This window comes from Phyllobates terribilis, unplaced genomic scaffold (assembly GCF_046119375.1).
Source record: "Phyllobates terribilis strain yellow unplaced genomic scaffold, ASM4611937v1 Scaffold_5__5_contigs__length_657084704, whole genome shotgun sequence".
NCBI classification, from domain to species: domain Eukaryota; kingdom Metazoa; phylum Chordata; class Amphibia; order Anura; family Dendrobatidae; genus Phyllobates; species Phyllobates terribilis.
Genome location: NW_027362765.1, coordinates 88232160 through 88244103, shown reverse-complemented (window position 1 = coordinate 88244103; position 11944 = coordinate 88232160). Strand labels below are relative to the sequence as shown.

The 11944-nt window shown below is 45.2% G+C and overlaps 1 protein-coding gene across 2 annotated transcripts in view; it reads right to left on the bottom strand.

Annotated features, from left to right (window-relative positions):
- Positions 1-11944, bottom strand: part of KCNJ16 (potassium inwardly rectifying channel subfamily J member 16) — an 82716-nt gene that overhangs the window by 48115 nt on the left and 22657 nt on the right. The gene's annotated exons all lie outside the window — the stretch shown is intronic.

The window sequence follows — 11944 nt, the reverse complement described above, 5'->3', positions numbered from 1 at the left end:
TTACCGCTCCGGCGGTTCTAGCCTGCTCTGACTCCTTGCTCACTGCTCCGCAGCCTTGCTCCGCTCTGACCCTTTTGCTCACTGCTCCGGCAGCCTTGCTCCGCTCTGACCCTTTTGCTCACTGCTCCGGCAGTCCTGTCCTGCCCTGCTTCTGCCCGCTGCTCCGGCAGTCCTGTCCTGCCCTGCTTCTGCCCGCTGCTCCGGCAGTCCTGTCCTGCCCTGCTTCTGCCCGCTGCTCCGGCAGTCCTGTCCTGCCCTGCTTCTGCCCGCTGCTCTGGCAGTCCTGTCCTGCCCTGCTTCTGCCCGCTGCTCCGGCAGTCCTGTCCTGCCCTGCTTGTGCTTGCTGCTCCTGCAGCCCCGTCCTGCTCTGTTCTTGCCCACCGCTTCGGGCGTTCCCTCTCTGCTGTGGTTGTCTACCGCATCTGCGGTTCTGTGACCCAGTCTGTACTGGGTCTTAACCTTTCTGTGCTCCAGCCCGTCCTTTCGGCCAGTACCTCCCTGCCTGCATACTCGCCTGTATCCACCCATCTGCATACCTGCCGTGTTTGCTTACATCCACCAGTCTGTGCCAGCCTAACCTGCCTGTTCCTGAGTCCCAGTGTGTACTGGGTCCTATCCCGCCTGTGTTCCTACCTGCTAGTGCCTCCCTGTCTGCACTCTAGCTGTGCTTGCCTGTACCCCTCTGCCTGTATTGTTCCTGAGTCCCAGTGTGTACTGGGTCCTATCCCGCCTGTGTTCCTACCTGCTAGTGCCTCCCTGTCTGCACTCTAGCTGCGCTTGCCTTTACCCGCCTGCCTGCATACCAGTCGTGCCTGCCTATACCCTCCAGTCTGTGCGCCAGCCTAACCAGCCTGTTCCAGTAATCCCTGTGTGGGTCAACCCCCGTGTCCGGAGTTTGACCTGGAGTAGCACCTGGTCCCTCTGCCCGGTTTCTCCCTGGTGCACTGGCGTCGTATGCCGTCGTGCCATCTTGGTCGGATCGGCCAGATACTTAGTCACGCCCCTCCAGGCACTCTCCGGTTCATGGTCCAGTGGAACCACAACACCCGCACACGCCAGTCAGTCCGGGCGTGTGCATAACACAGTGTAGTCTCGATCACAGCAGTCGCCTACATTCATGTGCTGCCTATCAAGCTCTTTGGGTAGTATGCCACATTACTACTGACAATTGCTGCCATGCATGGGGATGAATTAGTACACAAGTTTGCAAGTAACAAAAGTCTTGTGAATATTCACCCATCGGAGGAGGTCGTGGCTTTTGGAGAATCCAGATTGTGGCACCCAATCCGGATAGAGATATCTTATGTGGATTAACTCTCGGAGTTGCTGTATTTTCACATGCAGGAGATATGATTTGTCTCAGAAATATCATTATCTACTTCCCCCAGTTAAAGGATCAATTCTAGATTTAGTTCCCCATGCTGACACCTCCCCGTGATCGCCAGAACAAGGGACCTATGTCCCCCATTTACGTACAGTACTTCCTGACTGCACAACCATGGCCAGGATTAAGTAGCCAGTTGCACATGTGCCCTGTCTCTTCATTTGTAGGAGTACCCCTTTAGGCTTCTGTGCACATACAATATCATTGTTATTGGCAGCATTTCTCCTACTTACAAAAAAAACCAATTTGCTGCAGAAAAAGAACTTGCAAAGAAGGATGTGCTGCTGAGAAAGTTGCCAGCATGAATGATCCAATCACTGAATGAATAAGCATTTTGCTTGTTTGTTTGGGTGATTTCCAGCCAGCATGTTTACATAACCCAATCCAATGATCAGCTCTTCTAAATGAGCCGTGATCTGGTGGCAAACATCTCTGAATGTGATTTTTCTTCCTTGAGAGCAAAGGAATGGACATGTGAAAATCAAGCTGTCCAATATCTCTTGACATCTGTCATTGGGGCAGAGTCAGAAGGATCCTAAACACATTAGATAGTTAACCGGTCCTGCCACGTAGTCAACATTCATCGAATGCGTATGGCCACCATAAAACTGACCTTCACTGGGCACAGGTGAATACAAAGCTTTGATACTGCTGTATGGAAGACAGCAATAAGGAAAATAGATATAAATATTAGGTTTCTAAAGAATTTTTTTAGTTCCAATACATATCCCAGTAAATCTTGTGTGTTTTTTAACAAAAACATTATAGAAACTTGGAGACTGAAATTTAGTCTTTCTGACATGGATGACTGGCCTGACTTCACCTCTTTCAGGGTCTTAGTCCATTACCGAAAAGATGAATGCACAGAATTATCTTTACAGAAGTAAAGTTCGTAACCTCGAGCTTCCGACAGATATCGGAAGTTTGTGACGTCTACAGAGCGCTCGGTGCAGGAAGATCTGGAGAAAACAGAAAGCAGATGGACAACTCACTGAGGTTTTATAATAACAGGGAAATAAAAACTGAAGCATCCTCAGGAAAGCCAGGGAGAAACGGCCAAGGAACCTTATAAATAAGAGCGGAAAAATAAAGACGAAGAGGAAATGGATTTGTTTGGACATGACCTAGGATGACTATGGAGAAGCTGAGGCATCCTTGTGTAAATAACCACTTGTCACACGGAGCAGATGGGTTAAAACGGATGACAGCAGGTTAGATAATGGAGAGAGATGATATTTTAACCAACTAAACCCAAAAGTAGAAAGATTATATCATATTCTTCATCATTTTACTTAAGAATATGCCATTAAAGTGGACCTTTCACAGGAAAGTTAATTTAAACTGTGTATCCCCTCTAATTGCCGCTGCTCCACTGATTATGGAAACGTTTTTATTTTTTTTCTGTGCCCCTCCGTTCCAAAGTTATGCCCTCCTGAAATAATGTTGCACATTTTCCCTTTAATAATCTGGGCGTGTACCCCAGAATTTCTCCCTGGGAGTTGCTGTGTTTTGATTGGCCGATGTCAGAGGAGAAAAAGCAAACGACCACAGAGCACTTCTGTTGCATCCGCCCAGTTGTTGAAGGGAAAATTTGCATAATTATTTCCGAAGGGCATAACTTTGGAACGGTTGGGCTCAGAAGAATAAGAAAAACTGTTCCAGAATCAGTGGAGCAGCAGCAATTAGAAGAGCTGCTCGGTTTAAATAAAAAAAAAAATGATGTGATAGGTCTACTTTAAGGAGAGTTGATCAATAAATTGCCCACATAAAGGGATGAGCTAAACAAAAATTTAATAATAATGAGTAAAGCCAACCAGAAGAGCCAAGAAGAGTCCTTTCACTGTAATCATATTACAATGTGTATCTCTGTTGGGATCCTCAGATGAGATCTGTAGGAAAAGCAACTGTTTAACTTCACTACAGCGCCACTAGAGGGGGAGGTGAAGCATTACAGAGCCCAAATACTATAGATAGTCCGTGTAACTCTGGACAGTACAGGCTCTCTTCTTTGTAAACACTCTCCACCCAGGTCAAGAAATGAGGACTCCCTTTGTATTATATGTATTTGTCAAGCATATTTCATTAGGGACTCCATTGTTCTAAGCCCATAGACATGTGAAATTTATGGGATTTGCCATTTGTTTTCTAATATCTATGGCCAGGAATCTCATGGAAATCACTCATCAATGATGGTTCAGCCAACAGCTATCGAATGTCTAAGATCTAAAACGTGCAATATCCTAGAAGGTGATGCCGTCTGGACTGGGAAGAGTTCAGAGAGGTGAACGTGATGAGGACACCACCGTCATGGCTCATTCCTGCAACTTCTCTGAGAGTAAAGATTAGCAAAAACTTCCAATAATTGCAAAATGCGTGTTCCTACTTGTCCCAATGCCTAGGGTCATTTACCTACCCTCAACATGATATTTATCTGGAAATGTCATCTCTGATACACAAAATGCAATGAGAATGTAAGCAGCAGTCGTCAGCTTTTTCTCCCAATTCTCTCGTACACATGATTGTTCGGCTCATCCTTAAAGGGGTTGTCCAGCCGTAGGGTGCAAGTCTGCAATCACTCTATGTGACTGCAGACTTCTGAGTCCTCACAGTACACGCTTTCAGGATTCTCCAGTACTGGCGCCAGGGCACTTGACCACAAGTATACAATTTGCATACATGTGGTTACATGCTGACTAGACATGCACAGCCTTGCTCAATGCAAGTGTATCGAGCGATGCACGACATGTCTAGTCGGAATGTGGCCGGAAGTATACTTGCGGTCATATGCCCATTGCTCCTGGTGCCGGCACAGGAGAATCATCACAGTCTGCGTGATATGAGGATTCACAAGTCTGAATCCTCATGACTGCAGACTTGCACCCCAAGGGGGGACAACCATTTTAAGGGTGTGTTCACAATGCGTTTTCTCTGGTGTTTAAAAACAATTTTAAACATATTTTGGTCGTTTCCTGAGCGTTTTTTTTCCAGCGTTTTTTTGCGGAATTTTCCGACTTTTTTTTTCTCCGTAAAAGAAAGAAGAAAACACTAGCAATTTTTTTGTCGTGTAAAAAAAAACTCCTAAATGCCTTTTCATTGACTTTTATTGTAAGTATTCAGTGTTTTCCTAGCAGAAAAATGCCTGGAGGATGCACATGTCACTTCTTTTAACCGTTTAGGGTGTAAAGAAACTCCTCATGTCTCAGCTTCTTGGTCTTCTGTGAGGGCAATGCCAGGGGTGGGTGCAGACAGACTGTTTTTTTTTTTTTAAGGTCGTGAGTGCAGATTCGGGAAGAGCGGCCAGAACTGGTTGTCATCATCATGAATGCAAATGTAAACACATGTTTTAATGTAGAGCGGAGATTGCAGGTTACCATATGCCCGCAATGTTATGTATGATGGTCCTGGTCTGGTACAAGGAAAAATGTCGCTTGTATATCACGTCGGAGCCGTCTTCTCTGTCCATTTCCAGTCTGGGCGAGTTTAAACACGTTTTCTTATAATCATTATTCTACATATAAACATTTTGTCCATTTGCACTCATGACACACGATCAGCCTGGGTCCCATCTACAAGCTGCCGGCCGTATATTAGCAGGTGCACCTAATGAGATTAGAAATTACATATACAAAGCTCATAGAAATGAATGCACCGGAATACCAGGCGTAATGAGACTGAATGAAGAGAGGTGAAAATGGCAAAGAATTCATTCAAATTGGACCTAACAATGAATGAATTACTCAGGCTCTGCTCACAAGTCCAGTAGCTTTTATCCCTTTTTAGATCCGCTTTGGGATCCATTTATTGGAATGGGGGCAGAAATCTCCTAATAGGTCTTCCATTTGGGTCCTTTCCCGTCGTAATCAATTTTTTTGCTCGGTCAAAAAAAAAAATTGGAGTCTGCACAACTTTTTTGCCCAGGCAAGAAAAGCAGATAGAAACCAGATCCATGGTTTTCTCTTAAGTCATCCATTAACAGATCCATATTTTTGAGAATACTAGAGCTGCTAATAGACACTTCTAGTAAAAACGGATCCGCTACAAACAAAAAACTAAAGGGTGCATCCATTTTTATTTTGTAACCATTCCAGTTGTTATTTTTTAATACTGGTTCCATTACAGACGGATGACAACTGGAAATGTGAACACGGTCTGGTCCTGTCGACAGTTTCGACTTAGATCAGAACATCTGAAAATGCACCAAATGTATCACACTGGTGCATCTATATATGCTTACTTCTCCATCTATAAGGGCTCATTCAGACGTTCAGACGATTCTCTTCCTTCTCCTAGCTGGTAGTGAAAAACAGAGAGTACACACATGGCATCCGAGTGTCGTCCGATTTTATCATAGATTTGCACATTCGAATTGATATCGGACTTGCTTACGCAATTTTGTGTGGACAACTCGGTCCACAAAAAAATCTGGACATGTGAACAGCACCATAGACTATGCTAGGTATGAATTCTATCCTTGAAAACCAGGACAAGAAAAAAGGACGTCTCCACGAGTCCTAACACTTATTGATTGGGTTTCTTTGCACCACTTGTTTGCACCCAAATCTTAGTGCACAATTTTACGTTTCAACCCAAGTCCTTTCCCCGGAGCCACGCTCTTTTCTCTGATCTATACCCCTTGACAGATGAGCTCCAAAAAAAGTGTCTAAAATTATTATGACTAGTGATGAGTGAGTATGTTTTGTTAACCCTTTCGCCGAGTATGCTCGGGCCGAGCTCCGAGTATTTACAGCTGCTCGGTGATAAGGTTAAATCGCTCCCGTGTGCATGATTTGCAACTGTTCGACAGTTTTATTACATGAGAGGAATGTCTATTTCTTACACATTCCTCACATGTATTAAAGCTGTCAAACAGTCGCAAATTATGCACGCGGGAGAGATTCAACCATAACACCGAGCACGCTGTAAATACTCGGTGCTCGCCCGAGCATACTCATCGAAAGGGTTAACAAAACATACTCGCTCATCGCTAATTATGACATTATGGGCGCTACCCATCATTTGTCACTTTTCTTTTCTTTTTTTCGCTAATGTTTTTGGCTCCAAATTCATAAAATAAAATGGTGCAGGTGTTTCATAAATTTGGCGCAGAATAAAAAATGCTCTTTATTTTCGTCTCTATTTGCTTTTGGAGAGGGCATCCGATAGCGATAGATCGTATCTCCTTGTGCATTTTTTTGGGAGACTAAATTCTTGGTTCAGACCTGATCATCTGTAAATGGGGAAACTGCCTCTTTGTCCATGATTTTTCCAATATTGGGGAAAATGATAGAGGAACGCAAAGAAAAAGCTGAAATGTGGCGGCGTTAGCATCTGCCATGAGCCTGGACGTAACATGCAATCCCCATGTGCAGACGCATTGCCGACATTCTCTGCAGCGCAGCTCTATCCCAAATATTTATGGAGAGTGTTTATTGATGTCCCGGCAAAACAGGAAATCCTGAGACTAAATTTTACATCCAGGATTTCTCTAAAAACACTGTGATGGTGACAGACGCCTTACGCAAGTGTCTTGCTCCTTTGCCTTTAATCAAGATAGTTCTGAGGTTTCCCTCTAATTACATAACCGCCCGGACAAGATGACAGTGTTTACATGGAAGCGTAAGACAAGGTTCATACTGGTCCGGATGGAAAATAATGGAGGACTGCAATGTATTTAAAAAATACCGTAAATATCACATAACCGAGCATGCCAAATAACAAGGGATGTATGACCAGCCACTTAAGGGCGCAGCTAAATGGCCATATAATTCGGATCAGACTCTCCTAACCCAAGCTTGACTGCTGCACAGAAATATATAAAGCTGTTGGGTCGGGAGAGCCGCCGAACAGTCCGTGCATTGCGGTCCGATTTATACGGCCATATATTACTGCTTCGTAATTGTGAGAAATCAATGAATTAAAGAACAAAATAAATAGATTAAAAAAAAGGTTCAATAAAAACATGAAGAAAGTGAGTCTGATGCAAGTAGCACCTTACCCCGGTCTAAGGTCATTGACGTACGGGATTCATTTTACAGACTTTTTTAGTTCATAAATCAGAACACATGAAAAATAAGAAACTTTGTAATATATCTTATCTGCGAAATCTGCTTCTTTCTCCTCCTGGACTGATCTTTCTTTCTTAATTCAATTGTCTCTTCAGAAAGAAAGAGGACTAGAACTCAAGCGCCACCTATAGGAAGTAGCGATCCTAAAAGTCAATATCGACCCTCTAACGAGCCTTGTCACATGACTTAGGATAATACCCAAAACCAAAATCTCAATTTGCAGACACTGTGTTTCGGGGTACTGCCCCTCATCTGTGCAAAGTGTGAGACCTGGTTTGGCTGGGTGAGAGGCGTCTGACCGGGATCCAAGGATTTTTAGGATTGCTAATTCCTATAGATGGCACTAGAGCTCTATTTGCATATTTCCCAGAGGAGCATTGCATGGCTTAAGTCTCCTCACCTTGGCATGTCAGGCTTGATATGTCACTCTCCGCAAGGAGAAATGTTACTCCTTGGATCTCAATTTATGGGTAAAATCTGTATTCAGTTAAGACACAATTTCCCATTACTGAGATAGGAGATGACAGTTGGTGCCTTTAAAATTCTATGGAGGAGGGAGGAGCTAGAGGCCGATACAGACTGCTGTAAGTTCCCTTGAAATAACAGTTACAGTTCTCCATAGAATGTCATAAGCAACAACTGTCATCTCCTATCAGTATTGAGAAAGTCTATATTTACTGACGACACATTTTACCTGTGAATGGAGAATATTGAGCATGAAGAATCAGTCCAGGAGGAGAAAGAAGCAGATTTCTCTGATAAGATCTATTACAAAGATACTTATTATCATGTGTACTATTGATTTATGGAAAAAAATGAAGAAGGATATGCACATGATTATGAGAATTCTGTAGATGCTTCTGTGATTTGATTGCAGGTCGGTGCAATGATGTTGCTTGCCACCGGCTATACAAGCTGCTGGACAGTTTATATGACGTTTGTAAAGAAAAGCTATAACAGTGACCCCTACAGGATGCACACTGTAATGACTTGTGAAAAATAAGGACGAGCCGAATACAAAGTTCACCTTTTGGCCACCTTTTACTTATATGCGAAGGAACGGATGTATCAGCAGTTCTTTAATATAACAGCTGTAAGGAAAACACATTCCTTATATCCTATCAATGGGAAAGTCAGGGGGCTGTCATACTGTGCTGATGGACATGAAATAGGCCTCTCCCTGGTGCCACAGAGCTGTAGAGAAACCGCCAGTGATGCCACGTTATGACATATTGATTATTCCCAAAATAGTGAGACATCCCCTATTTCTATTGATTGCTGGGGGTCTGACCTCAGGGACCCCCATTGATCTCCAGAACGCCCATTTTGAATGGAGCAAAAGTGTGCATGTTCAGCCTCCGCTCCACTCATCGCCTATGGGACTGCTGAAAAAAATTGGAGCGCTGTACTCGACCTTCTCTGACAATGCCATAAACAATTAATCGAATGGCGGTCAAGGATGCACACCCATGCTCAAAAAGGGACTCTGCAGAGATAATGTTCCTGGAATCTGAGCATTCAGATGATTATTATTGCTCCAGCTCCTGGATCTCCCAGTGATCAGCTGATCATCACTGCTACAGATCCTGGAATCCCAGCATTCAGCTGATCATCACTGTTCCAGCTCCTGGAATCCCAGCAATCAGCTGATCATCACTGCTCTGGCTTCTGGAACCCCAGCAATCAGCTGATTATCACAGTTACAGCTTCTGGAACCCCGGTAATCAGCTGATTATCACAGTTACAGCTGCTGGAATCCCAGAATTCAGCTGATCATCACCACTCCAGCTTCTGCCCCCCTTTCCAACACCCACCCAGCAATCAGCTGATCATCACCACTCCAGCTCCTGGAACCCCAGAATTAAGCTGATCATCACCGCTCCAATTCCTGGGACCCCAGTAATAAGCTGATCATCACTACTCCAGCTACTGGAACCCAAGCAATCAGTTGATCATCATCGCTTCTGTGGCACCCCATCATCTTGCCACAGTGGCATTGCCTCCCTCACAGGGGGTGATGCCATGCCTAGAAGCAAGGAGGGGTCCCCTAATCAGGTATACCAGCATCCAACACTTTCCTGGCTCCAGACCCGAAAGTGGAGCTCCTCCCCTTCAAACTGGAATCAGGAGGCAGGGTTAGAAAGAGTTAGTGAAAGGAGTTGGAGTCAGGCGGCGACGAGGAAATACCTGGGGAAGGGTGCTGTGGACAAGCTCACCCCAGAGAGAAGCGCAAAGGAACCGGACAAGAGTCCGTGGTTGTGGGGCACTGAAGGCCCAGCAGCTAAATCTGGAGGGCAGGAGACTGCAGGTCTCCTGGCCCCACCAGACGCCTGACGGCTCAGCAGCATTATAGGGCCCAGCACCGCCACGTGGGAGTGACAATGGAGGAAGGCCCGAGCTGCCTGCCATACGGGTGAGGAATAGGCGTTTTACTCAGTAACGAGGGCCGCAGCATAGCTTCAAGCAGCAGAGCCAAAGAGAATAGCGCAGAGGGAAGGCCTACAACTCTACCTGGCGAGGTGGATCCCCAACTTGCTTCCAGGCCGCCCAGACCTCTACTACCAGCTAGTACCCATGTCCCGGTCTGCTCTGACAAACCGCAAGTAAATATAGAGGAATTTATTAATCTGTTGACTGGTCATTATCTGCGCCATCACCTGCATTACACCGCACCAACGACATCTACCTTCACAATTCTTCATATACTGCCCTGGAGCTTAGCTCTGCCTGTGGAGAGCTGAACCAACTCTGCTGCGTCACCATCAGCTCCAGAGGTTCTGCACCGCAGCGGCGGCCCCATATAGCCGCATACCACAGGTGGCGTCACGAACATTATCTCTAAAAACTTTATTCCCCTTTTACTTTTCCTTTAATTGACCACCCTGGGTCACAGACCAGGTCACTGCCACCGTGACATCACCAGCAACGACCGGCCCGGCTACCAAGTACCCCACGGCCCAGGGGGCGCGTCACTTCAGCTTCTGAAACCCCAGCAATCTGCTGATCATCACTGCTACAGCTACTGGAACCCCAGCAATCAACTGATCATCACCGCTACAGCTCCTGGAAACCCAGTAATCGGCTGATCATCACTACTCCAGCTCCTGGAACCTCAGTAATCACCTGATTATTACCATTCCACAATCAGCTGATCATCATTGCTCCTGCTCTTGGCACCTCCACCAATTAGCTATTCTTTTTCCATCCAGTTACTGGAATCCTAGAGGTTAGCTGATCATCTCTTGTCCAGTTCCTATAATCACCACTGATCAGATGAATAAAGGTCCAGCTCCTGAAGCCCCCAAATATCAGTTGTTCATCACAGGTCCAGGTCCCGAAAACCCCAGCAATCAGCTGATCATCACCAGCTCCTGAAACCGCCAAAGATCAGTTGATCATCACAGGTCCAGGTCCTGAAAACAACAGTTATCAGCTGATCATCACCTCTCTGACTCCTGGATACCCCAACGATCAGTTCATCATCACAAGTGCAAATTCTGAAACTCCCAATGATCAGCTGATCATTCCCCATCCAGCTCTTGTAATCCTCACTGAACAGATGATCACAAGTCCAGCTCCTGGAACCCCAAACATTCAGCTCATCGTGGCATGTCGAACTCCTGAAGGCTCCAAAAATCAGCTGATCCACATATCTACCTCTTGTAACCTCCAATGATCAGCAGCCTCCGCCATAGTTCTGGCTGCCCATATACCACTTTAGTAACAGTCACTACAAAGAAGAAATCAGGGGAGTGACCATGTAATAAATGGATGTGTAGGTTTCATGGTTCCTTCCATCCATACCTTTTGGCACATAGGATGTAAACATCAAGCAGTTTGTAGCCTCTGCCTCAGAAGAGTTTTCTTCTGATCTCTCCATGGAGCACTAGGAGCAGCTGTGGAGGATTTTTTTATATAATGGATATGTAATGGGTATCACTAGTATAGGTAAGCCAGTGGTGATTTCTATCCTGCATTACCCCTAGCCAAGTGGTGCTGTCTGTATATTTACTGACCACAAAGACCGGAGGCTTCTACTTAAGAGTCAAGTTTTTGTGTTTTCACCATTTAAGACAAGTTGTTCCTCCAATCTGAGAGATGAAAAAGCTGATAAGGAAATACTCTGTGAAACCAGCACAAGTGACTTCATCTAGATCCAGCTGGTCAGCGCTCGTCTACAAAGCTCCAGCGATGAAAGAACGTCAACATGTGACTGCATGTAGGAAAACTCTCATCAGGCAGCAGCAGAACATCTGCACATAAGAAGAGGTCTCTTATCTGATGATCTCTGGCTCAAAGCAAAGGTTGAAGACACCCAAATATTTAACACACTCATTCACGTGTATTGATTGAATCGGTGGAAATCTGCAGCACAACTTGCAACAAAATCTGCATGTAAGATTTGTTGCGGATTCGTAGCAAATTTGCAGCAAAATCTGGAATGGAAAATATCCATCACTTCTGGTGTCCGAAAACCTCGGATCAGGTTGACCGC